The sequence below is a fragment of the Vicugna pacos genome, chromosome 2, assembly GCF_048564905.1.
Source record: "Vicugna pacos chromosome 2, VicPac4, whole genome shotgun sequence".
NCBI classification, from domain to species: domain Eukaryota; kingdom Metazoa; phylum Chordata; class Mammalia; order Artiodactyla; family Camelidae; genus Vicugna; species Vicugna pacos.
This window is the reverse complement of record NC_132988.1, coordinates 37,578,107-37,605,542: the sequence shown is the minus strand read 5'-3', so window position 1 is coordinate 37,605,542 and position 27,436 is coordinate 37,578,107. Positions and strand designations below refer to the sequence as shown.

Here is a 27,436-nt window from a genome sequence, read left to right as displayed (position 1 = left end):
TTATTTTGGAATTGCATGTTTTAAGACAAATCACTGTTTGTTGAAAGACAAGGAGATAAAATAATGACTATGACTCTGCATGAACTTTGTCATTATCTAGACATAATCCATATGTGGCTTGCATTTATCAAGCTCTTGTCATGTGCCAGGAAATGTTCCAGGAACATCCCTGGTAGGCTGTCTTCTTTGTCAGTGCAGTTGGCCTGCCTAGTGAACAGTGGAATGGGCGGTGGAGAAAAGCAGGTGGGGGGAATAAAACTGGAGAAAGATGCAGAGGGTGGGGAGAGAAAAAGAGACACAGACAGAGGCAGAGAGAGAGAGATGGAATAGGAACTTGCCCATTTGGTAAGGCAAGGATCCTTGCATTTCCCGTGGATGAATGACTATCACAGAAAGTCATTGGCAGGACTTGAGCCATCTTGCTTGGCCTACCCAGAAAGGCCAAGCTATTAGCCAGAGGCTGGCAGTGCAAGCTGGCTTAAAGAACTACTGGGGGCTTGGAAGGGATAGAGAAGTGTTGGACAGGAGCCCTATTTCCTGTGTTAGGGAATTATGCAGGGCAAAGCCCTCCAGGGCTCCGAGAAGAAATGACACAACTGTCCCAGCATTTGGACACCAGCTGCAGAGAGGACAGTGTGGCCACTCAACATTAATCAGAGAAGCACAACAACCGACAAAGAGAGAAATGCTACCTCATTCAGTTACGAATAAATAGATCTACCTTCCCCCTCCTTCTCCAGTCTACCTTCTTGCCTTCAGGCTGGGAGGAGCTGGAGGGAGGCAGGTAAAGAGCAAATAACACTCTCCTCTCTGTGCTGAGCCCTGGAGCCACAAGCCAGCCACAGTGCTTAGGGAGAGAGCTTACAGCCAGACGTTAGATCAAAGCTGTAATCGGACTAGACTGTTTTAATAGCTGAAAGTCACCAGAAATGCATGGGATCTGACCAAAGTATTATTAAGGAGGGTATTTGGCTTTATTGTAGTTGAAAGCACTTACTGGAAGAAGTAAAGCAGTTTCACATTTATAACTGAATGATTGACACTTTTCAGAAACGTCAGTTCCATCACACAAGTTCATATTATCAATCACATGTACCTAATGTATGTTAGCTGGAAAACTTATCACCAACTCATATGATTTCCATCAATGATCATGTTGGAGCTATTGTTTCTAGATAGAATGAATGAAAATCTGTCTTTGGACTTAATAAAAAAATGTAAACTACTCCTTCTTCCTTTTCTTCTTTTGCTGAATGTGAATCAGTACTTTAATAACCTGGGATGTGTTTTGCTATTAAGCAGATGCATACCCTTCGGTTAGTCTAAAGAGGTGTTTCTTGAACATTTGCCATTAGAGGCTAGAACTCTCAAGTTAGAAGTGAGTACTCTCAACTTTTTATTTGCTATTAAACTAAGGCAATTTTTAAAAAAGAAAGTCATATTGGAAATACCAAAAGTCAGTACGTGATTTCACTAGGACATACACATTATATCTAACTGGATAAGATTTGCATATTTTTCATGGTAATGGTTTTAAAAGACAGATTAGCTTCCAAAATAATTTACCGCCCTCTGTTAGCTAATGTGTTGAAGAATATAAGCTAATTTAAGAATATAAGCTAATTTATATATTTAGCTAAAAATACTTCATGTATGTATATCTTACAACTGTCTAAGTCTGTTAACATATGTTATGTCATTTGATACCGGTGGGGTAAGCAAAGTTTGTTACTCTTAGTTTATAGATGAAAAAAATTGATCCTGAGGAAATTTATTTGCAGAAAAATTATATAAAACTGTCTAAAGTCAAATCTTAATTCCCTCCCTCTAGCAAGGGCATCATACCACTCTGCATCAGCCAGGGTAAGAGAACAGGCTATCATTTAGTAATGCTGAAAACTGCAGTGACTTTGATACAGAATCGTATCAAATCGAATGTCATCAATCTAAGATTTGATCCTTAAAAACATTTATGATGATTTCTTTCAATGGGCCTGAGGACAAAGATTACAGGAAATTCATCTCTAGGTTAATGTGCAATGAGAGGCAAGACTGGAAAGGGACCTGGTTTACTTGTAAATAAACCTGAAAAATACATGGACTCCAAAATGTTTATTGTATCTATTCTGACAGATTTGTAATGAAACCAAATGCCATGAGATTTTTGTAAAAGGAATTGGAGAATTCCTGCATCAGCTTCATTAAACGATCTGAAAGAGTAAACAACTTCATGAAGTTAGAAGCTCATCTGAGAAACAGAAATAACATTTGCTCTTTGGGGGATATTTCATCGTTTGACCACCTCAATGAGAACATACTTGTAGTACTGAATTACCTTAGGCACTTTATTTTTCTAAATTATTTGCCATTCTTTTCCTATTGTTAAAAAGCAGAGATGGCCAGAGTCTCCTCAAACTGTATCTTCAAGGTCTTTGTGTACTCCCTTGGCATGTGGCAGATCATTGGCCATATAGATGGAGTTTGGTGTTATTATGGTCTGGATGTAGTTTTCCTTAACTATTGTATAAATCTGGTATGTTTCAGATAAAGTACTAAAAAATGTGGTGGATTTACTGTTTGAAACATTATAAATGAAAGATTGTGTCACTTGATTATATAACAAATACTTTTCCTATCCATTGGTCTTTGGTTTTTATAATCCTACTCACCCATGACTAGCATTTCCACTTTTATTTGGAAGCAATTTTATCAGGTACTGACCTGATAAAATAATATATTGGATGAGTTTTCCTGAACAGAACTATGCGTTTATGTTCTATCTGATTCTGCCTAGAAAATACTCCTTCTTTTTATCAAAATTCAAGAATACCTGGCTTGAATTTCACCTTTTTAGGACCCAGATTTTTTTTTCCAGAAGAAATCTATAATAAATGGTCAGAGTGTCATTTTCCTCCAAACATATTATTGCCTTTAACAGCACTTTCTGGAGATAATTTTATTTAAAAAAAACTCATATTGATGTTTATAGGGTTTTGGGCACTTCTTTAATCACCTTTTAAATATAATGAGAGAACCTTGTGAGATTACCCCATTTAAGATCCCCATTACAAAGGCAAAAAGTGATTAAGTGACTTCCAGATCACATGGGTAGGCTGAGGTTTACCTAGTTTGGCTCCAAAATTTGTCTTCTAAGCTCCTACACACGATACTTTTGGATCTACTCTAGTTTGAACAGCCAGTTTAAGAGGGAAAGAAGGATCTAAACAGACCCTGATGGAAAGATTTTTGCGGTCCATAAACCAAACCTACTTCTGTTCTGACATTAAATGTATTTTCACTAATTTTTAAATTAGTGTCAAATCATTTTATTTGAAACTTTTATTTCTGGAACAAGTAATTTAGGAAATGAAATAGAAACAAGTAATTTAGGAAATGAAGTTAGGAAATAGAAACAGACTATAAACTTTCATAATTCTGTCTTCTGAAAGATAGATTAAAATTTTTTTCTTAATATTTCCTACATCTTCTTAAAAAACAAGACATGCTACTTTATTTTTGAAGCAATACGTTTCTAGCACTAGGACCATGTTTGAGAATTTTTAATCATGTAGTTCAAGACATATTAAAGGGGTATAAAGCCAACACATTGAGGTGGTACTGACTTTACCTCCTCAATAGCTCTCTTTTCATTTCCTGCTTAGTGTGCCTACTCCCGCTGCTTCAGCTCAGGCTCTCACTAGTTGTCTCTTAGATAACTACCTCGGCCTTTAGCTGTCTCCCTGTTTCAGGTTTCACATTCCTCAGGTTCATGCCACAGAGGGCTGCCAGAGAGATTTTTCTAAATCACCTGTTATACCACTGCTTAAAATACTTCAAAGCCTCCCCATCATAGTCATCAAAATAACCATAACATGAAAAAAAACTTCTGTACGAATAAGTGCTTTATAAATTATTTCATTCACAATGGCCCTAACTATCCTTTTTTTTTTTTTTTTTTCACAGACAAGGAAACTGAGCCTTAGAGAGGTTAGGTAAATAACTTAAGGTCATACAGCAGGTCCAGGCAGGTCCAGGCATGTCCAGGGCGGAGGCCAGTGGGATGCCCAACGCACATGTTCTGAATGGCTCCCTGCACTTCCTGTATCATTGCAACATGTTTTATAGATTTCAGTATACATTTAAATATGAGTTTTTATAAAAGTAATCATATTGATGATATCCTGCAGCACTTTTGCTCTTCTACCCTCAATTTATTTTGCTGTATGAACTTGCCTACAAATAATGCACTGAATGAATGTTATGTGAGGCATCTTCACCACCTTACCCAAAAATCTTCTCCTTGTTAATCCCTGTTAAAGCAGCTACTTCATCAGTGTTTTTATTTGCATTTTGCCGTAAAATATTGATTTCTTTTTAAATTAAAGAATTTATTTACTTTGAGAACTTACCTCCAGTATTCTTCCTCATTGGCTTTCCAAAGGAGTAGTTCTTCATCTATTTCAGTATTGAAATAGAATCTAGAAAATACTGTAGCCTGGGTCATACTGAAAACATGTTGTTTTATCTAACTTTACAGCAAAATTCCTCCAACATGTAGGTTGTTCTGATATTATTTCTATCAATTTCCTTGTTCTTTTTTCTTTGTATCTTCAATGATATTTACTCACTAAAAAATAGATCTAGGTTTATTGCCATATTGCATTATTTTAGCAATTTTTAAATGCATCCATGAGGAATTTTCTATACACTATCATTTGGTTTAAATTCTGTAATGTTTTCGGAGGGGGGAAGGTAGAGCACATGCTTAGCATGCATGAGGTCCTGGGTCCAATCCCCAGTACCCCCTCCCAAAAAAATTAATAAACCTAATTACCCCTCCCTCAATAAATTCTGTAATGTTTTAAAACTGAGGACTGCCTGACTTCAACCATTGTTGAACAAACAAATCTTGAAGTTTTTCAAGCTCTGGATGTTTGGTTATTAAATATCTTCTTAGTCCTGACTAGACATCATACTAACATTAGCTAATATCATAGAGCACAATAAAGCGAAGTTCCTCTCTAACAACAGTGGCTATAAGTCCATATTCCAAATAATGTTCTCAGTAATTCTGAGTATTTTACTTACCTGTCACATATGACTGAACAGTAATGGTGTTTAATCTTGCTACATGGCTGATGAAGAGTTTCTGAAGGAATACAGGAGAGGGGCTCTGCCGTATTCTTTCTCTCTTGTGCCTGAAATGTAAATGTTATCTTTAATCAATAGCTTCCTTTCAGGAATTTTTTAAAACTTGTGTCACTTTGTGAGGGTGAAAATAACATGGAAATTCATTTAATCAAGCACCATAAAACATAATATATTGCAATATGTTGAAAGGGAATGAACATGTGATGGAAACTCTTTCCCCTCTGCCTTGCTGGGAGGTCTCCTGTTTGGTGGGGTCACCTCAAGCACTATATGAAATTCATAACTCTCTGGACCAGACTAGACCAGGGTACTGGTGTCAATCCATAAATTAAAAGCAGATTAAACATTAGTTAGTGCTTATTTCCATCTCATTTTTTGGTTGAGAATAAATGTCCATGGGAGTTCCAGCTGGCTTGTCAGATATGTTGGGGAGGCCTTCCAGGCACAGAGCACTACAAGGACAAGAGGCCTGGGACAGAAGTGTGCTTGGCACATTCAAGGAACCACAGAGATGCCAGTGTAGCTGGCATATATATATATGAAAAATTGCTATAAGAAGTCCAGTCTTTCACAGTGATAAAAATGAAAAACTCTCCTGGGAACCCCAACCATGTGGTTATTTTTCCACCGTTAAATGATTAACACTCTGGTCCTAGAGAACGACTTTGAGCTGTCATCTTCGTATTTCCTCTTCATCCATTTCAGCTTTTTGTGATGTAGCAGCCTGCTGACCAGTCTTTAGAACATTTTATTTAAATGACTAATCACCACCGCCTCCTGTGTAGAAGTTTGGCTAAAAATTATATTCATCTTTCCTCTTCCTCTGAAATTGATTCTCCCAGTGAGAGAAGAAGAATTTAAGGAGTGTCAAAGAGAATTTGATACATACATCCTGTTTATTTTGACTTCAATATCAGACATAGAGCAAAGAAGAATTTTATTATATTTTCGAGAGTGCCTTAATTTGATTTCTCCTTCAAAAAAGAGGTGATCTTATTTAGATATTGTTTGGAAACAGACTCCTTGAAAGGATAAAAGCATTTTAATGCTGGCTACCACTTACTGTATAGCTTTAAACACATTTTTCTTAGCCTCAGTTTCTCCATCTGTAAAGTGGGGTACTATGTAATGGAATTACTGTTTTTGTACATTAAAAATGTCACCAGTTTTACAGACTAGGAATCTGAGACCAAAGGAATCTGTTAATATATTTTGTGCTACTTTTCAAAGATTATATATTAAGATAATACTTGACACATAGTAATCATGCCATAAAGGAGTCTGTCATTGTTATTATTATTCTAATTGGAGGAGGAAGCAATTGTCTTCTACGCAAATCTATTTCCTTCAGAAATTAAGAAAAGCAGTAATCTAGTCCCCTGTACTCCAGATATACGCATATAAGTTAAGAGCACAAAAGCCAAATAAATTATTTGTGATGATTCTTTTACCATGAGCAATTTTTCATTTTTGATAAAATGCTACGTTTCACAAAATGTTTGCAGTATCAGTTACTGACTGAGATTTCTTAAGGTAGTAAATCCTTAAGTTACATATTTTACAAGGCCAAATAAAATGATTGTCCCACTTAAAAACCATAGAGATTTTTAAAAGGGGAAATACCTCAAGCTCTGAAGAATTAGTTGCATATAGTTATGTTGAGCTCTGTTTAGAGCAAGCCAACTCTAATTCTTTTGATTACATTAATCTCTGTGCCTCAGTTTTCTCATTTATAAAATGGGGATAGTGTTAGCACCTATCTCCAAGGCTTGTTTTCAGGATTAGAAATTGCACATGCAAATTACTTCACACATGGGAAACATTCAGGATTTTTAAAAAGTTACTACTATCACATCTGTGGTTATTCTAATTTTATTTAACCAACCTTTATAAAATTGAAGGCTTATCTGCTGTCTTCCATGCAGTGCTTTTTGAGATCCAGATCTCAGTGTCATAGGAAGGGCTTCTGCAGTCCTCGGGGTCTCTCCCTGTGAGGTGGCACTTAATGGTTTAAGAATGTGGCCTTATGCTCACTGAGTAAGCCGTTGCCCTTTCATTGGAAACAGCATATGGAAATCATCACAAAGAGAAGGAATCATTTCAAGTGCTTTGAAAATATAAAAGAAAAATAAATTGTCCCCTAGTAAGTAAACATAGGACGTGATCTCTGAATAGTCGGGAGAACTCCGTGCCAGGGCCTTTGGGGGAGGCTAATGAGCATTTCAGTCCCTCCCCAACCTCCACCCACGCACTCTTGTCTTCTAAATTAGAAGAAGTTATTACTATATAAGGCTGCTTTTTCTAAGTAAATGGTGATAGTTAAAGTCTTGGTGTTTTTAGCTTTTCAAACAGTGGGGAATTATTTTCATCAGTCAAGATCAAGCGAAAATGTAAAGCGATTTGTGAAACGCATGGGCCTTGGGAGTCAGATACTACCATAGCAGTCACCTTTATTTTTATTTCTTTCATGAAAAACATAACATTTTCCACTGGATGGTGCTCAGCATGACTGATATTAGATTGAACTGTGTAAATATCATATTACACGTATTGGCTGCTGCAGGGAGTCAAAACGCAGTGATCCATTTTCAGGTCTCCAATCTTTTGGCCGCCTGCCTGCCAGATGGGGAAATGTTGATCAGAACAGTCTCATCCTGAGGCAGAGCTGCAATCTGGGAGAGCCAGCTCATTGCTGTCTGCTTCCTCTGCACCAAAATGACTATGTAGCTTCACGCTGATGAGTTACCAAGGGTTTCCTTCAGCTGCAGGCGCAGGGCTGAGAGTAGACGCAAATTCAGTTAAGGAGCCCATTAGGATATTTATTCCATTCTGTTCTTTATTACCTTCCATTACTCTTCCCCGCTGCTTCTTTTTCTTATTTGAGAAGGAAAATTCCTTCTTTGCTGTCTTCACTGCCCCCATTCTCCTAATTCTCATTCTTTCTTCATCTAGTTCTTGTTGTGCTTCTCTTTGCCCCTGTTGCTTCCTAAGCAAATGAAGACATCAAATCTGATGTTGCCTTATCTGCAGAAGTAAAAGGACTGATAGTGTGTGTGTGTGTGTGTGAGGAGAGAGAACAAAATAGAAAGTTCTGTGTTAAGTCTCTCTTTCTTAATTGATTTTCATGGAAAGGTAACATGCTGGATCTTTCGATTGGCTGAGATGAACTAGTACAGAGAGTTATTTTCCAGGAGTGTGTTTCCACAGTCCAGCCTTTGACTCATAGAAACTCCTTTCCAAGGTTTTAAGGCCTTTGCCTCTCATCACTGTCTCTTGTCCGAGCAGCTTGCTTCTCCCCTGGAGGCTGTCCTTATTTTCTCCTGAACATGACATGTTTATTCTTCTCCCAGGTGTCTGTGACTTTGCCCATGATCTTTTCTGCAATGGAATGTTTCTCTATTTATTTCTCCCAGGCACATAGTAGGTATGCAACAAAGACTATTTTTTAAACTTTAATTATGTATTAATAATGGATTAATAATGATTAATAATGCAGATTAATAATGATTCCTCTTTTTTTAGTAAGGAATGACATTGCATTCAGTCAAAAACAAGTAAACATTGTTTCAGCTCATAAATTTTATCAGAAGCATTAAGAGTAAGTGTTTTGAATGATAAGGATAAATAAATGCGAGTGATTCTGCTGCATGACTGGGGATGAAGAGCAGGCAGAAGGGGACAGGGACAGCAGGGGCAGGCGTCTGCAGCACAGTGTGAAACAAGGGCATTCTTCTCTTGGAAGTACTCACAATACAAGAAAAGAAAAGAAATCTAAAAACAAAATATTGTTTTTTGGTAGTTTTCATTTTAATTTATCTTGTTTTCCATGTTCAGAGTTTTTTTTTTTTTTTTTGTCAATTAAAATAACCTCAGGATTAACCCTGAAGAAGGATAAACTAGCTCCTGTCTGGCATGCTCTAGAATTTGCAGCTCTTAAAACACTATAGTATCCTGAAGGAAGAAATCATTCAGCATTCTCTAAGTCATCTTCTCTGGGTCAACAGGAATGGGAGAAATAAAAAGAACATTCATTTAATCTGATTATTAATGGAGAAAAAAATAAAATATACACGACAAAAATAATTACTCACAATACTATCAAGTCAGACCTCTTACGAAGGCCCCAGGGTCCTGGAGTGAAGGTAGCAAAGGGTGACTTCAGACCACAGTATACCTTCCTATTTGCACTGAAGAAATATTATTGTTTTGATAGAGTTAATGTTATGATGAAGAGGCTTGTTTCTCACTGGTATTTCTAGTTAAAAATTTTGCATTTTCCCACAGTAATACTGTCATCTTACTCTTTGAAAGCAGGATTCTAGCTCTTGGCATCTTCCAAAATAGTGCTCTTCAAGGTGGATGATATACATCTATGAGTAAGTGGATACTTAAGTCAGCTACGTATTTTTTTGAAAGTTGTTGAATAAATGAATGAATGAGTGAATGTACATCTTTTATTCTTTAGTGTGAGAATGGCAACTACTGAAAAACCTGATTTTGTGGAAGCTTTGTTTGATTTTTTTTAATGAGCAATTTATTTAAAGGGTAATTGGAAGAGTGATATATATGCTTTATGTGTGTGTGTTCCTATTTTTACCTGATATTATGTAGTAACCAGATGCCAATTCAAAAGATTCTGTGGAAAAAACCATTGATTGAACTCTGGGAATCAAGAGACTTGAATTCTAGCCATGGGTCTAACTTGACTTTATTCTGTGACCTTAACTATATCACTAAAACTATCTGGCTCTCAATTTCTCTGTTAATAAAAGGAAAGATTTAGAATACATGATTCTAAGGTTCCTTTTAGCTAGAGTCTGTTTTAAATCAAGAAGAGAATAGATGAAAGAAAACATCCATGAATGGTCATATTTTCTCTGTTAACTTGAAAAATAAAGCAGTATTTTCTGGAAAGGGCAATTCTTTATACAGTCTTTTATGGGACTTTTTTTCTCACTTCTCCAAATCATCATTTGCAGGATGTATATGTTATAAATAAATAAATAAGCAAAACAAAAACTCAAAAGGTATCAATTTCATGTGCTTGTTTGCTAGATTGTCCTTTTTTAATGCTGAAAAATATACTGCAAGGAATTACTACTGAATTCATCATTTTATAATGATTCTTTTTTTTGGGGGGGGGTAAATGCTTTATTCTTTCCCTTTCCTTATTTTTTTCTAAATAAAGAGGTAGTTCCCTAGCATACACAAATGTAATCAACATGTTTTTAAAATATCGTTAAGAATTCATGAACTTAAATACAAATTGATGTTTTTGTAAATCTAACTTCTTTACTCAAACTATAGATTCAACATGATTTTATAGCCTTTAAGTTTCATTTTCCTTACTCTACTAGAAACCCCAGAGAGACAGTGGCTAAAGATAATCACATAGAATGAAATCACTCACTCTGACCTAGCTGTTCACTTCTCTGACAAATTCTAATTTGATGGGGGAAGAGGGAATGTGTTTGATATTCTTCATCTATTCTTTAAACCCCTCTTATTTGGGTAAATGTGTCAAAGGGAAAAAGGAGGCAGTCCTTGGTAAACTTGGACTTGATTAGCTTAGTTCCGCAACTCAAAGTGCAGTGTTTTGAATCAAATCATGGTTCTATCCCAAAAAAGGATTCAGGTCTGTTTTTTAAAAAATTAAAATAGAACTGAAAATGGCTTTTATTTTTGGATTATAAAAAAAAGGACACATTGTCATTGTAGAAAAATTCAAATATTACAGAAAAGGATAAAAATAAAGTAAAAAATCATACCATCCAGAAATAACACATTATTAACCCTTTGGTGAACAACTTCTCAGTCCCCTCTCTCTGCACACACACCAATTGACAATCACACTTACAGTCAATTCTGTGTAAAAAGAGTGGTACTAAATGTGCTTTCTTATTAAACACACAACATGAACATCTTTCCTTGTCAGTGAATCCTGATTTACATCTTTTTCGTGACTGCACAGTATTACATGGTATGGATTGACCATAATTTATATAACTCATTCCCTACTGAACATATAAATTATTTATAATTTTTCACCATTACAGATAGTGCTGAGATGAATACTTTTGTATATCTAAAATATATTTGTGCACTTAAATGATCATTCCTATAGAACTAATTTGTAAATAGAATTACTAGTCTGAGAGTATGCTGTATTTTTTGGTGAAAATGAGTATTATCTGAATTAATTTGGGGCCAACTGTCATATATAAAGAGAAATTTTCTTATCATGTACATGTCACTCATGATTATACTAGTCAGTATAATTCTTTTTGGCTGATAAAATAAGTAAATGTCAAGGTCACGTAATCTAGGTAACATTTTTATTCCTAAACATTTAAAAATACTGAAAGTGATTGGTAAGTTTTTAAAATATCATGAAAGAAAATTTTTTGAGAGAAAAAAATTCCCACATGTTCCAGTTGTACTAAATTTCCAGATTGTTTCAGGATAAAATTTTTGCATAAAGATAATTAGTGCCTTATAAGTAATTGACAAGAAGGTATTAATGCCTAGGGAATCAGGGTTTGCAGCTTTCCATTGATTTATCAAAACAGTATAGTCAACCCAAAGCAATCTACAGATTTAATGCAAACCCTATCAAATTACCCAGGACATTTTTCACAGAACTGGAACAAATAATCCTAAAATTTATATGGAATCTCAAAAGACCCAGGATTGCCAAAGCAATACTGAAGGGAAAAGAATGAAGCTGGAGGAATAACCCTCCCAGAGTTCAGACAATATTACAGAGCTACAGTAATCAAAACAGCATGGTATTGGTACAAAAATAGACAAATGGATCACTGGAACAGAATAGAGAACCCAGAAATAAATCCACAAACTTTTGGTCAATTAATCTTTGACAAAGTAGGCAAGAATATACAATGGAGTAAAGAGAGTTTTTTCAGGAAATGTTGTTGGGGAAACTGGACAGCTGCATATAAATTAATGAAATTAGAATACTCCCTTACAGCATACACAAAAATAAACCCAAAATAGCTTAAAAACTTAAACATAAGACACTATAAACCTCTTAGAAGCAAACATAGGCAAAATATTATCTGACATAAATCTGAGCAATGTTCTTCTAGGGCAGTCTACCCAGGCAATAGAAATAAAAGCAAAAATAAACAAATGGGACCTAATTAAACTTACAAGCTTTTGCACAGCAAAGGAAACCATAAGCAAAACAAAAAGACAACCTACGGAATGGGAGAAAATATTTGCAAAAGATGAGACTGACAAGGGCTTAATACCCAGAATATATAAACAGCTCATACAACTTAATAATAAAAAATAAATAACCCAATCCAAACATGGGCAGAAGACCTAAACAAGCAATTCTCCAAGGAAGACATACAAATGGCCAATAGGCACATGAAAAAATGCTCAATATCACTAATTATCAGAGAAGTGCAAATCAAAACTACAATGAGGTATCACCTCACACCAGTCAGAATGGCCATCATTCAAAAGTACACAAATGACAAATGCTGGAGAGGCTACGGAGAAAAGGGAACCTTCCTGCACTGCTGATAGGAATGTAGGTTGGTGCAGCTATTACAGAAAACAGTATGGAGATTCCTTAAAAAATTAAAAATACACTTACCATATGACCCAACAATCCCACTTCTGGGTATATATCTGGAGGGAATTCTAATTTGAAAAGATACATGTACATCAGTGTTCATAGCAGCACTATGTACAATAGCCAAGACATGGAAACAACCTAAATGTCCATCAACAGATGACAGGATAAAGAAGAAGTGGTATATTTATACAATGGAATACTACTCAGCCATAAAAAGAATGAAATAATGCCATTTGCAACTACATAGATGGACTGGGAGATTGTCATTCTAAGTGAAGTAAGCAGAGAGAAAAAGAAAAAACTCCATGTGATATATCACTTATTATGTGGAGTCTAAAAAAAAGACAAATGAACTTATTTACAAAACAGAAAGATTCACAGACATAGAAAACAAACTTACGGTTACCAGGAGGGGAAGCAGGTGGAAAGGGATAAATTGGGAGTTAGAGATTTGCAGATACTAACTACTGTATATAAAATAGATAAACAACAAATTTATACTGAATAGCACAGGGAATTGTATTCAATATCTTGTAGTAACCTATAATGAAGGAGAATGTGAAAATGAATATATGTATGTATATATATATATATATGTGTGTGACTGAACTATTATGTTGTACACCAGAAATTGACACATTGTAAACTGGCTATACTTCAATTAAAAAAAAGACAGTATACTCAGATAAATCAGATTTTCAAAAACCTATCTTACAGAAATAAACTTTGCTCTCTCTTTTGAAAGATATGTCAAAATAGGTTGTGTACATGATAAAGCCATATATAAAATATAAAAAATGTGGTTATATCATTGTATTGTTTTCCTAAAGTTATAGGGTCAGTTTCAAGAGAAAGCTTACCTTTTAGGAAACACATCATTGAAATTTAGGTCCTAGACTTCGTGTTTTGGGTTTTAATTTATGAAAGAATTACAAAACGTATATTTAGTTTTTAATGTAGTTTATAAAATTTGGTTTTAATATAGTTAAAATTCCCTAACTAGTCTGGTTCTTAGAAGAAGATGAATTATTTTTAGAAGATTCCACATAATATAAAAGATTATATGTAAATAATATGAAGCATGGAGGAATGACCACCTCTGGTTTACAGTTCCATTCTCTGTGCTACAGAGGAGCCCCTAGTCAGGCCCAGCACCTGGCCAGGAGCAGGGCCCCAGGAGGAATGATTCCGTGCTGAGATGTAAGCTCATGTGTACTCTTAGACATCCTTTAGGCATCAACAAAAAGCACTGCTGATTGTAAATTTGCCCTGAGAGAAGCAGAATATTAAAGATAAAGCTCTTTGTGTTGAAACATTCAAAGGTTGGAAACTTACATATACGTGACCATCTATTCCATGTACATGGCCTTTGGTTTAATTTTTTGGAGGCAATGGGGCTGGTCCTGAGTGAATCCAAGCTAAAGACGTGTCCATGGGGGTCATGACATAGAGTGGGTTACATGTTTGGGTGTGTGGAAGAGAGGAGAGCCTGTGGGAAATGGAGATGCCTTTTCCCCAGCCTTGCCCGGGACAACCTCTCACTCCAATAGTGGGAGAGTAGGTGGCAGCAATAGGAATTGTGTTCTGTGAAATGTAGGGTATTAGCTGTGCTAGCATCCAGGTGAGTGTGCGACACAACACTGTGGAGAGATGTGCTCTGGCCCTTCCTTCTCATACAGAGGAAGGGATGGCAAGGACTGGAGACATTGCAGTTTAACCCCTTGACGGTTTTGCAGCTCTACAGCTTTGTACACAGGAACCTAAATGCTCCTGGAAGAGAGGTAGCTTTGCCATAAGAGATTTCTGGAAACAGCAGTTGACAGAGGCAGACTGGATGAACAGTGGGCCACACTCATCCTTGGGAAGGCAGCTGCAGAAGGATGTGAGTGAACGTGTCCCTGAGCAGGGCGGAGGAGCTAGCAAAATTCAAGTTGTTAGTGTCCCTGGGGGCATTGTGATTACACTTTTATCTGTGTGGTTTCCAGAGAGCACCGCCTGGGTCCATATCTCTGACTCTTCAGAAAGTTGATGTCCATATTCCAAAAGCTATCTGTAAACTAAAATAATTGCAAGTGAGATGACTCAGCAGTTGCACAATGGCATTTACTGATCCCTCAGGACATGCTCCCAGTCTCTCCCATTTGTTGAAGACAGATAACCTGAACATGACTATCCACCCCTCATTTTTTGGTTTTCCATTTCCAGAGTCTGTGTTCTGCAATGACCCCCTAAATCATTAATCTAGCTCAAGTGCTGAGAGTTCTCCAGTTCCTTCCGTGTTGCTGCTTTTTATCTTAGATTGACTTTTTTTTAGCAACACATGTTGCTGTTTTTCATTGTTGTTTTAGTTCTAAAGGTTGCTGCAGGTGCGAGAGAAACCCTGACAGTGTAGCCCCAAAGGCTTATTACAAAGGATGCAGTGGAGAATGCAGACGCTATCACTCAGCTTGGCTTTTCCTTTTCTGTGCTAGGACTTTGTTTCTCCTCTGTCCCTTAATTTCCTTTTGACCTTGCAGAACATGCCTCTGCTCCTATCTAAGAGGAGGGTTGCACTGGAGATTTCCGTTTTCACAGCATTCAAAATCACTTAACCTTCATGAGCACAAACACTTAGGAATTACTTGCTTAATTTGTTATGTGTATGTTTATGGGAAGTATGGTGTTTTTAAGTATTCACAGTTTCTGCTAATTGACAGGACAGGGAAAACCACACTGAACTCCAATGGGGGAGAGCGAGAGAGCGAGAGAGCGAGAGCGAGAGCTAGCGAGAGCGAGAACGAGTGAGCCTTTAGGGACTAGGGCTTTGGGAGATTTTAACTACCCGTAAGTATTTCATAGAAAACCAACATTGTTTAAAAGCTTAGCCTGTGAGTGAATGTGTGTATGGAAAGAGGTGAGGGAACCCAGTCCAATCGGTCGTTTTAAGCTAGGTTGAAGAAACATAGCACCAGAACAAATCTTTTCTTATCTCATGTAGCCATTCCTCCCCCAATAATCCTTCAAAATTTAGTTCAGTCCAGTTGTTTTCATGTATCTCTCCGCAAACAAAATATGAGTACTTCATTTTTCTAAAACTGTCAATGCCATGTATTGTCAATGCCCAAGCATTTGGTGCTTAATCATACACTTAATTTTTTTTGATTTTTCACGAGTGTGTGTTTTTTCCAAAGAAAATGCTAAGTTCCTTAAAGGCAGGGAGCATGTTTTGTATTTCTTTTATCTGATGGTTTCTTGCACATGAGAGACCCTCAATGAATATTTAAGAGATCTATTCTGGATTTCCCTATGCATTGTCTGTCCTTGAGTCCCTTTGCTACAGAGTGCCACCTTTATTGTAATACAAATAAAGGAAAGATAAGAAAGTATTTTGATTTAAGAAAACTCTAAAGGATATGAGGATGGAATTCTGAGGCAAATTTATCTTTAACTTACTTAGATTTCAGATCATTTTTTGCTTTCCTTGCTTCTGTTACGGATAATTGGGAATTGCCTGCATTATAACTGCATGAAATTTCTTGGTTATTTATTATTATGAATGGGTCACATAGTCCTCCTCTGCTTCTCTCTTATAAACTCCAGATGTATGTCTGAGATTAATTCAGCCTTTGTTTTCCCCCTTCACCATTTGTTTTTCTATTGAATCTAGTCACTTTCAAGCAGTTGAAGTGGAAATATCAGTATGTTCTCTGATGCCTGATCCTTCGTTCTTCGATTGTTTTATTTTCTTCATGCATGCGTGAAAGTGTCTTGGCATGTTCTTGTACTAACACTGAAAACTCTACACTCTTTCTCCATAGTTTGCATGAAATTTCTGTGTCAGAGTCAAAGGAAAACTCTTTGCATGAGATGTCATAATGAAGGTCTTGCACGTCACCATCAAGGAAGGAGCTAACTAACATTTAGAGCTCTTCATGTTATTAATTCTAGGAGTTGAGATGAGACATATACTAAAAGTCATTTTGTTTACAAGTCCCATTTTCATCCAGAGACCCTTTTTTTTCTCTCTTTATAACAGATCTATATACAATGAGAACACAGACTTACTTTTTTTTAAAAGAGAAATTTCCCTTGGGGCGCAGACATGAATTGACAGGATTAAGTCTTGGTGCAGAATAAGATTGATTGCAGAATGGCAACAACTAAAAAATATGGGAAATATTAATGGGATCATAAAATCTTAGTATTGAAAGAGACATCTCATTTGATACAACTTGCCCCTAGATGGAGGACTTCTTTTTGCAATATCACTAATAAACAACCCGCTTTTTAAAATATAGTTTTTGTCTTGGGACTCAATAAAATCTAAAGAATTCATTGTTGGTCATCATTACTCCAAGAAAAAATTTCCTTATAGTTAGGTGAAATCTTCTGACTTGTAATTTCTACTCATTGACCCAAACTCTGCCTTCAGTGAAGTACAGGACAGGTCTACTCCTTCCTACGACAGCTGTTCAAATAAAGACTTCTAGAAATGCCAGTCATTCTTTCCCTGTAACTTACCCTTCTAATGGAATACATCTACCTTGGGGCCCTAGCTGCACCAGTAAATTCAGAGTTCTGCATTTAATTTAAAAAAACCAATTTTATAAGGTGATGGGGTGATACCAGCTAGATAGTAGTTCAGAAAAATAAGACTTTAGGGTTTTATTTGGCTAAGCTTACTTTAATTAACACCAATATTAAGCAGTTATAAAATAACCTCAGACCGCATTAATAAGGGAAATGTTTAGCTAAACATATGGTTATTATTTTTGTTTATAGTTTCAATTTCACTGTAAGAATTTTTTTCATGTAATTTTCCAAATTGTGTCCATAAACATTAGGGAAGTTATTTCAGGGTAAAATCAACCACACTTCGCAGATTTATGGATTCTACCTAATTTTTAACATTGGCTTCTGATACTCATTTTAATTCAGCAAGCATATTCACCACTTGTTTTGTGAAAAGTACTATTCTAGTATGTTTTTCTCCAGTGCCACCAAGCGTCTCCTCATATTTCAGAAGACACTGACTGAGTGGCCTACAAATTTAACTCAATTCTGATTCTGTCAACCTAGAGATAGTGTCAGATCCCACAAGTTAAGGCTCAGTCCCATAAGACTGCCCCTTCTTCAGAAGCCAGTTGCAAATCTGGATTGTTACCTGTGCTTCTGACTGGTTATAAATTGAAGGTTCCCAAGACTCTCTCTTAAGTTTGATTAACTTGCTAGAGTAGCTCATAGAACTCAGAGCAACATTTAATTACGCTTACCAGTTTATTATGAAAGATATTGTAGAGGATATAGCTGAACAGCCAGATGAAGAGGTACATAGGGCAAGGTCAGGAAGGGTCCTGGGTGCAGTTGCTTCTGCCCCTATGGAGTTAGGGTACACCACCCTCCCAGCAAGTGATGTGTTCACCAACCTGGAAGCTTATCAAATCTTGTCATTCAAGAGTTTTTATAGAGTTTAATCTGCAGCACCCCCTTCCATTTCTCAGAAGTCAGTGGGTGAGGTTGAAATTTCCAGCCCTTTAATCACTTGCTCTTCCTGGTGACCAGCCCCCTCTTGAGGCTGTCTAGGCGGCCCACTCTAAGTCACCTCATTAGATAAAAAGCTCCTTATGAGTAACAAAAGACACTCCTATCACTCAGGAAATCCCAACGATTTAGGAGTTTTGTGCCAGGTACTAGGGACAAAGACCAAATATATTTCTTATTATACCACAAGTATGCTAGATTCTGGGGTGAATAAGACATTGTCTTTGCTCTTAAAAAAGTTAAACTTCCATGGGAGAGGCAGAGTCACAACTATTAAAGAAGGTGACAAGGTTTTAAAGAGAGGAATATATAATGTATTATGAAATAAAAATCATGAATAAATTAGTTCTGCATGTAGCATCAGGGGACAATACAGAGGAGTCACCATTCAAATTGGACCTTGAGAGTATGAAAACAAATATATGTATGTATATATATGACTGAACTATTATGCTGTACACCAGAAATTGACACAACATTGTAAACTAACTATACTTCAATTAAAAAAAAAACCCAAAACAAACTGGATATTGAACTGGACAAAGACATCCAGGCCTAGGGAATACATTCAACATGGATACAAGAGCATGCAAGAGTGTGGCTTGGTAAATGAACAGCAATCAACTTCAGAGACTAGCCTCTTCTGAGAAATTACTCAGTTCCCATGCTATAATGATCTCTTTTGTGAGTATTGGATAAATCTCACTGAATTATGTATAAGACAGAATTCAGTCAGATACTGTTCAGAATGACCCTCTTTGATGTTTGGGCCTTCTTTCTTTCATTGTTTTGTTCTTTATGCTTATATAGAAGCTCTTGGCATGTTCCTATGAGAACATTCAAAACTCTACACTCATTTTCCATAGTTTGCATTAAGTCTTTGTGTCAGATTCAAAAGGAAAACTCTTTATGAGAAAGGCTATAACGAAGGTCTTGCCAATCACTCTCTTGGAAAGTGTTATAAGATACCAAATTTTAGAATCTCTTAAGTTTGTTAACTGAGAAGTTGAGAAGAACCAGGGATTAAAAGTCACTATCTTCTTCCCTTCAAATGCATCATCTTATTTCTTACAAACACTTTGTCTCAAATTTTCATTAAAGATTTTAAAACAGGAGACTGGCACGATCTGATGCATGCTTAGAAAGATAGTAACGTGGAGATGGATTGAAGGGCAGAGCTTGAAGGATGGAGAACAATTAGGGGGTGGTTATAATAACTCGAGTGAGACTCTAGAGTAGCTAAGAGCACTGGGGCTGAAAAAGAAGAGATATAGACAAATTAGAAAGATACAGATGTAGATGGCAAGAATAGGGGAAGAGTGGACTGTAGTGTGGAGGTTTTATATTGGAAGACAAAGATGTAGGTAGCATTTACTGAAAGATTTCACAGGAGGGTGAGGAGCAGTTATGGGGAAAAGAAAATAAATTTAATTCTAAATAAATTGTATTTGAGTTATCTATTGGATACACAGAAGGCAATATGTAATGAAGAGTTAAGAGTGTGCGTCTGGGCTCAGGAGAGTGACCAGTACTAGAGATTATCTGGGGAAATAGCTAAAATACATGAAGCAAGAAGCAAAGAGGACAGAGGACAGAATCTTGGGGAAGACCAATATATACAGCTTGGGCAAGGAACAGGATGGTAAGACCATATATTTGTCAAGTAGGAGGTTTTGGGTGATTGTTTCTTAATAGAATGCCAGGGATGGAAGCCACACAGTAGTTGAAGTGTGTAGAAGTGAACGGGAATTAGAGGAGAACAGGTGGAGATGCAAACATAGACGATTATATTTGAAGTTCAGCAGCAAAGAAAGAAAGTGAATAGGATGTGACGGGTGAGAAAACAGAAAAAAATGAAGATGGCATCTATTTGAGGGAAAAGATGTTCCAGGAAAGTGTTTTTTAAAATACTGGAAGGAGACAGAGAAAGACAAAGTAGTTACTCCTATAGCAAAGTTAGAGTTGTCTGGGAACGATTAAATCCATTGAACTTAGTGCTAAATATGTTTATATTTTATATATTTTACTTTGATATTTGGAAGTATTCTTTAAGTAGTGTGAAATATTTGATGTACAAAATCTGACAAAAGAACAGAAAAACAAACAAGGTCATTATTTGTTCTTTAAAAAAAATGCCTCCTAAAGTGTTTCAGCCATAAATTGTGAATTTTTATTTACTTAAATTAAAATTTATTTTTAATTTGGACAACAGGAGCACAGAATTGGAATAATTATAACTCTTGGTTCATAGCACATTTCTTAAGCTATTTTTAATAATGTCATACACACATATGACCCCCAATTCCCTAACCAAAAACTAAAAAAACCCTATATCTAACATTATGGGCTGGCACCTCTCAATATATCACTCTGCCTCTCCTGACTTGAGGTAAGCATCATCCTGAATTCTGTCTTCATCATTACTTGCCTTTCTTTTTATATAATTTTATTGAATATTTATGCACTCTTAACCAGTGTTTTAATTTTAGTTGCTTTTAACTTTATAAAAAAGACATCATGCTGTTGTAGTCTTTGGAGTCTTGGTTTTTCTTACTTAAGACATTGTCACAGGATAGATCCACATGGCTGCAACTCATTTATTTGTTTTGTCTGATGTATAATATTCCACTGTGTGAGTATCCCACAGCTTATTTACCATTTTCTTGTCGAAGGGCATGTGGGCTGCCCCAGGTTTTTGCTGTTTTGAGCAGTGCTACTAGAATACGTCTTCTGTTGTATGTGGGCAAGGGCTTCTTTTTAGCTGTATTCCCAGGAGTGGAATTGCTCATAGGTTTGTAAATGATCAGGTTTAGGAGAAAATGCCAAACTCTTTTTCAAACTGATGCATAATTTTAGAATTCTACCAGCAATGCATAAGGTATATGTGGCTTCATGTCTTCTCCAACACTTGATCAGACTTTTTAACTTTTGCCATTCTTCTGTGTATAAAATGATCTCTTTGGGGTCCTGATTTGTATTTCTCCAATCACAGGTGATATGAATATCTCTTCACTTGTTTATTGTGTGTTTTCTCTTCAGTGAATTGCCTATTCATATCTTCAGAATATTTTTCTTTTAGATTATTTGTGCTTTTTGTCGTGATTAGTACAAGTACTTTAGCTATTCTTCATATTAAACCTTGTCAGTTGGATGTATAGTGAATGACCTCCCAAATTGATAACCTGTCTTTTCATGTTATTTAAGCTTTCAGTTTATGAACAACAATTTCAGTATAGCCAAGTGTATTAATTCTTTTCTTTTACAATTAATGCTTTTGGGTCTTGTTACAGAAATCTTTTATTATGCTGAAGTCTAAGAAATATACACGTATTTTCTATAAGATCTTGGGTTTTCTAATTATTATTTAAAATGTTTTTTCTAAGATGTTTTACTAGATATATTTTTTATAATAAACTTTTAATTTTTCTTAAATAATGCTGTTCTTTAAATTCTAGAACACTCCTGCTGCTTTCAAAAAGCCTGTTTTAATCATCTTGGAGATTAGAAAAAATTTGGTTAAAAACAAACAACCCCCCCCCAAATTCGGAAAATTCAACAATTCAGTATTGCAGTTCTCTAATGAATAATGGCATCACAGTGTTGTGACAATAGCTGGGAATCAAGTTTTTTAAGTTTGAATTCTTCAGCTGTAGCTTTATTGTTTGGATAAGCAGGAAAGAATTTAGTAAAAACAAAAGCTGTTTTTTTTAATTGAAGTATAGTCAGTTTAAAATGTGTTAATTTCTGGCATACAGCATGTTTCAGTCATACATACACATACATATATTTCGTCTCATATTCTTTTTCATTGTAGGTTACTATAAGATAGTGAATATAGTTCCCTGTGCTACACAGTATAAACTTGTTTATTTATCTTATATATAGTAATTAGTATCTGCAAGTACTGAACTCCCAGTTTATCCCTTCCCATCCCCTTTGCCCCCTGCTAACCATAAGTTTGTTCTCTATGTCTGTGAGTCTGTTTTGTTTTGTAAATAAGTTCATTTGTGTCTTTTAAAAAAATATTCCACATATAAGTGATATCATGTGGTATTTTTCTCTATCTAGCTTACTTCACTTAGAATGATGATCTCCAGGTCATCCATGTTAAAGCAAATGACATTATTTCATTCTTTTTTATGGCTGAGTAGTATTCCATTGTGCGTGTGCGTGTGCGTGTGTGTGTATACACACATATATATATATTACTACATCTTCTTTATTCATTCATCTATTAGTAGACATTTAGGTTGCTTCCATGTCTTGGCTATTGTAAATAGTGCTGCTGTGAATATTGGGGTGCATGTGTCTTTTCAAATTAGAGTTTTCTCTGGATATATGCCCAGGAGTGGGATTGCTGGCTCATATGGTAAGTCTGTTTTCAGTTTCTTAAGGGAACTTCATACTGTTCTCCATAGTGGCTGCACCAATTTACATCCCCACCAACAGCATAGGTGTTTCTTTTCTCCACACCCTCTCCAGCATTTATCATTTGTGGACTTTCTGATGATGGCCATTCTGACTGGTGTGAGGTGCTACCTCGTTGTAGTTTGATTTGCATTCTTCTGACAATTAGTGATGCCTATGCTTCCTGTGCCTGTTTGCCATCTGGATGTCTTCTTTGGAGCTGCTTGTATATTTTGGAGATTAGTCCCTTTTCGGTCTCATCATTTGCAAATATTTTCTCCCATTCTGTAGGTTGTCTTTTCATTTTGTTGGTGGTATCCTTAGCTGTGCAAAAGCTTTTAAGTTTAATTAGGTCCCACTTGTTTGTTTTTGCTTTTATTTCCATTACTCTAGGAGCTGAATTAAAAAAAAATACTGCTGCAATTTATGTCAAAGAGTGTTCTGCCTATGTTTTCCTCCAGGAGAAAACCTGGTTTTATATTAGCTAGATGTATATGCTTATGTGTGTCCCTTACTACAGGTAACTTCCAGGCAGCAACAATAAAAATATTTCAATCTGTGAGAATGGACTTGTGTTACTAAATAAACATCAATTATTTGTGCTTTACTTTAAAAGAATTTCATTATGCCAGGAGTCATTTTTCTAATTCATCCTAAGACACTGAAAAAAAGTTTAGTGACATGCATATTTTAGAATAATATAGGGAGAATAAAGCAATTGCAAAATATTTGGAAAAACAGCTAAATGTCAAGCCTCCATATACTACAATTTTATATTCTCTTTCTTTTCAAAATTTTCTTCTTATTCAGAGAATGAGAAGAGTTAGAGAGAAGTCCAAACTGAAGTAACAGTTTTCCTATCAAATTGTAGAGTTAGGCAGAGAGGAGTTAATTGAACAGTGCCCGCTGCATGGCCTTACTTTTTACAATCTTACCATTCAGATTTCTGTACAGATTCTGTGCAAATACAAATTCGGTATTTAATACGTTTCCTAGAAACTGCAAGTTCTCTCTTTTTTTACTTTTAAAAACAAATTTCTTTAACTTAGTAGCCAAAATAGAGTTCCAAGCTGGGAACAGACTTTTCCATGTTTGCAGAGAAAGAAATGTCCTTTTATTTTACCATTTCACACGTGCCCAGGTGCATATGTTTATGTAAAATGTTTATGTATAACAGGTTATGACATAGGAGAAATATTAAACAAACCTACAGATGTATTTGGCCTGGTGGCTCGTCCAACAGACCTATATTTTATGGTATTATCTTTTTTGGTTGTTGAGAATATGCTCAGATAGAAGTGGACAGAGGTTTATCTCTGGAAACAGGTTTGATTTCCTTAAAAGGCAGTTGTTTCTTTTTCCCTTTGCTTCTCTGGAGAATTGGCTACAAACTGGGAATAGTTATCCTATGACTCATTTACAGAGCTGCACTACAGCATATAGAGTTCAGATAAAATTATAATGAAACAGACCCTAATTAGATTGTGTGGAACAAGAAATTTTTAAAAGGAAATTTTCTGGATTGCATTTTCCTAAATCTACCTTGTAGATGAAATACGCTGTTCCCTATTTTTAAAAAAAGACTTAATCCAAACATTGGGATAAGATTTTCATTTGCCTTTTTAACTCAATATATCTAGTTTTTGTATTTGCCAAAAGCCATGACATGTATTGTTGTGTTAGGTGATTACTGGGTAAATTAGAAATGATTTAATCTTGTTCAGGTGTCTCAAAGGTAATGCAATGGCTATTTTAGATTCCAAAGTCCATCAAATTGCATATAAAAATATAATTGTATCAACCAAACTGCAGAGCTTAAAATTAAGACTATTATAAAATTAAATATACATTTTAAGATTTCTGTAGCAGTATCAAACAGAAATGCCCTTTGCCAGTTTTAGCACATTGTTCCCTGTGTGGATGTACTCTTTGAAAATGCAGACACTGCTTTACTCACATGCACAAAGTAAGATCCTTAAAAAATACTTGTTGAATATTTATTCAAAAAGACTTTCTTATTGAATACTTACATTAAGTGAGGGAGAGCGAATGTAAGGCACAAACGTGACAGAAAATGCTAATAGATCATGACACTTATTCTTCAGAGCCTGGATTGGGCTTCCTTATGTATCAAGCTTCTGCCCTGCCAGCTATTTGAAATTATTTGGAGTTGGACTTTGACCCACATCTCTTTGCAATCACTGTACTTTGTCATTGTTTCCCCTCATATTTTGGCTACTTTTACATAACAAAGTAATTAAATTGAAAAGAGAAAAATGTATTCATCTGAGCATCAGCTTTAAAAACAGTTTTGGTGTCAATAAACAGCAATTAAGGGCTCACCAGGAATCAAACTAGGCTCTTTGCAGGCTCCATGCAAAGATGAATATCATAAAGTTCTCCTCTTAAAAAAGCTTGCATTATTATAGAGGGAGTCAAATATGTGATGCAATTTGTGTAAGTGTTATTGTTAGAAGATGGTGTAGGGGACAGTGGAGACACAAAGGGAGATAGAAAAGGATGATCAGAATGTTTTCTAGAAGATGAAATACATAAATTGAAGCTTGAAATATAAGAAGGTTTCTCTCAGGATGGAGCAGGGGTGGTCACATGAAGTGGTCTAGGAACAGCCTTGAGGCATAAACCAGCATGGCCAGTCAAGATCCTCTGAGTGCAGGAGTTTGCTACAAACAGAGCCGTGGCGTGTAATTGTGTGGGGCAGGCGGAGGGTGGGGAGCAGCAGACAAAACATATATTTGGGGAGTTAGGCAGGAGCTACATCATGAAAAGACTCGTGGCCTCTAAGAAGTTAGAATTTTTAAAAAGCAATGGGAATCCATTAAGAACATTTTACATGTTTAAGGAATAATAACGCTCAACCCATGGAGATAGGATTGGTTGGGTGAGAGAACCAAAGTCTGGGAGAGCAGTTATGATTATTGTCCTAGTAGAGGGGACAGAGGATGAGGGGTAGAAAAAAGAGATGAAGACCGTTGATCAAGATAGATTCTGTAGGAATGGGTGGTTGAAGGGATTTGGGAGGTAGTGAAGGAGAAAGAGGAATCTGAGCTGACTTGGGTGGGTAAGTGAGCACATTTTAGTGTCATTCTTGGAGACAGTGACTACAGAGGAAGGAACAGGTGTACAAGAAAGATGAGTATACTTTTATGCATTTGAAGTGGGAGGTTCCTGGAGGCCATCCACAGTGTCTTGTCAGCAAGTGTGCATAAGGATCCTGAAGTCAGGGAAAGGGATGGATTTGGAATTCATCTGCGTGCAGCTGGTGGTTGAAGTCATTGGAGTGGGTGAAATCACCCACGTCATGAAAAACAACTTTTACCTAAGTGATCCAGCCTCACACAGATTAGAGTCGATACAGCAGTTCTTGGCACCTACAGTGGGCACACTACCAGGTACTTGTTCTGTCCTGGACCACGCGTGGGCTCTCAGAATAAAATACCTCACTGCGGAACACAGGAAAGGCAATCATTCCCTAAGCTTTCTCTCTCTAAACTGTAAAGTAATTTAACCATCAAGAAAACTCTTTGTAGTTTTAGTGTGATATAATAAGAAATATGTGTTTCATACTCCAGCTTTATTAAAATTGCATACTGGAACAATTTTGCTGAGGGTGAAATAAATCTTAAGTCAAAAGAATATTTTCAAAACACACATATGAAACCACTTCTTTTTTGGACACCAATCTAATCATGGAATAACCAGGCAGTAGGTGGGCACACTGGCCAATTCAGTAATAATCTCATCTGGCCAAGGAAGATTGTTAATAAAATCCACCTACGTTCTTTACCTAGCCTTTAAATGTTGGTATTCTGTAAGGGTTCATGGTCAGCTCACTGCCTTCTCACTCAATACACTACCCCTCGGAGATAATTGTGTTCTCAGAGGTTCTACTGCCCTTATATGATAATGCTGTCTACATCTCTGTCTCTAGCCCAGATCTTACCTTCAGGTCTATCCTCTACACAGCTGCCAGCTGTTGTGATGCTGTATAAAACCCCTACTGGCCTATGCTACTTTCCTGATTAAAACTCTTTAGTGTTTCCTCATCCCTTTCAGACTAAAGCCACTGCTCTTTAATTTTGGGAAAAGGGATCCTTTATCAGTGATGCTCTAATTCCCCAGCCTTATCTTAAAAAAAATCTATTTGAGCTTTAAACTCCAGTAACACCAATTCTTTATAGTTACTCTTTACATATATGTATATATATGTTTATACTTAAATATATGCTTTTTTTGATCATCTGTCTTCACTCTTGCTTCTCCCTCAATATACAGTTCTTTCCCTCCTCCACCTGGCAAACTTCTGTCACCTCCTCAGAGGTGAGGTGTCTTGGCCCTGAGTGAATTACCTCAGTATTTTCACAATACTCTGTGCACACCATTGCCACTTAACACATTGTTTCAAAATTACCTGTTTATATGGCTGTTTCCTTCACTGTCCTGGGAGCACCCTGAGGGTAGGGACTGTATCCTGTTTATCTTTGCATCCTTAGTGTGAGGCATATGCTCATAGAATGGTTAAATAAATAAGGAAGAAGTGAAGGTCAAAGGAAAAGTCACATGGAAAACACTTTGTATATAAGTTTAATTTTTTAGCCACTTAGTAATTCCAGTTAACCATGTGCAGATTTGTTACTGTCAGATTCTTTTTGTTACCAGATACCATCTGAAGTGGACATACCTCTGCACCATGAACAGGGCCGTTTCGTTTCCTCAAGAAATCCTTCAGTT

General features: G+C 36.2%; 1 protein-coding gene and 1 long non-coding RNA gene across 3 annotated transcripts in view; one reads left to right on the top strand and one right to left on the bottom strand.

Moving 5' to 3' along the window:
• The window catches only part of LOC140685830 (uncharacterized), a 31,410-nt gene extending 22,853 nt beyond the window's left edge, over nucleotides 1-8,557 (bottom strand). The window contains exons 1-2 of the long non-coding RNA XR_012059270.1: nucleotides 7,037-8,557; nucleotides 5,089-5,198 (exon numbers count right to left, since the gene is read on the bottom strand). This is a non-coding gene — a long non-coding RNA (uncharacterized lncRNA). The remainder of the gene's footprint in view (nucleotides 1-5,088; nucleotides 5,199-7,036) is intronic.
• SYNPO2 (synaptopodin 2) overlaps nucleotides 1-27,436 on the top strand; it is a 156,786-nt gene that overhangs the window by 4,275 nt on the left and 125,075 nt on the right. The gene's annotated exons all lie outside the window — the stretch shown is intronic.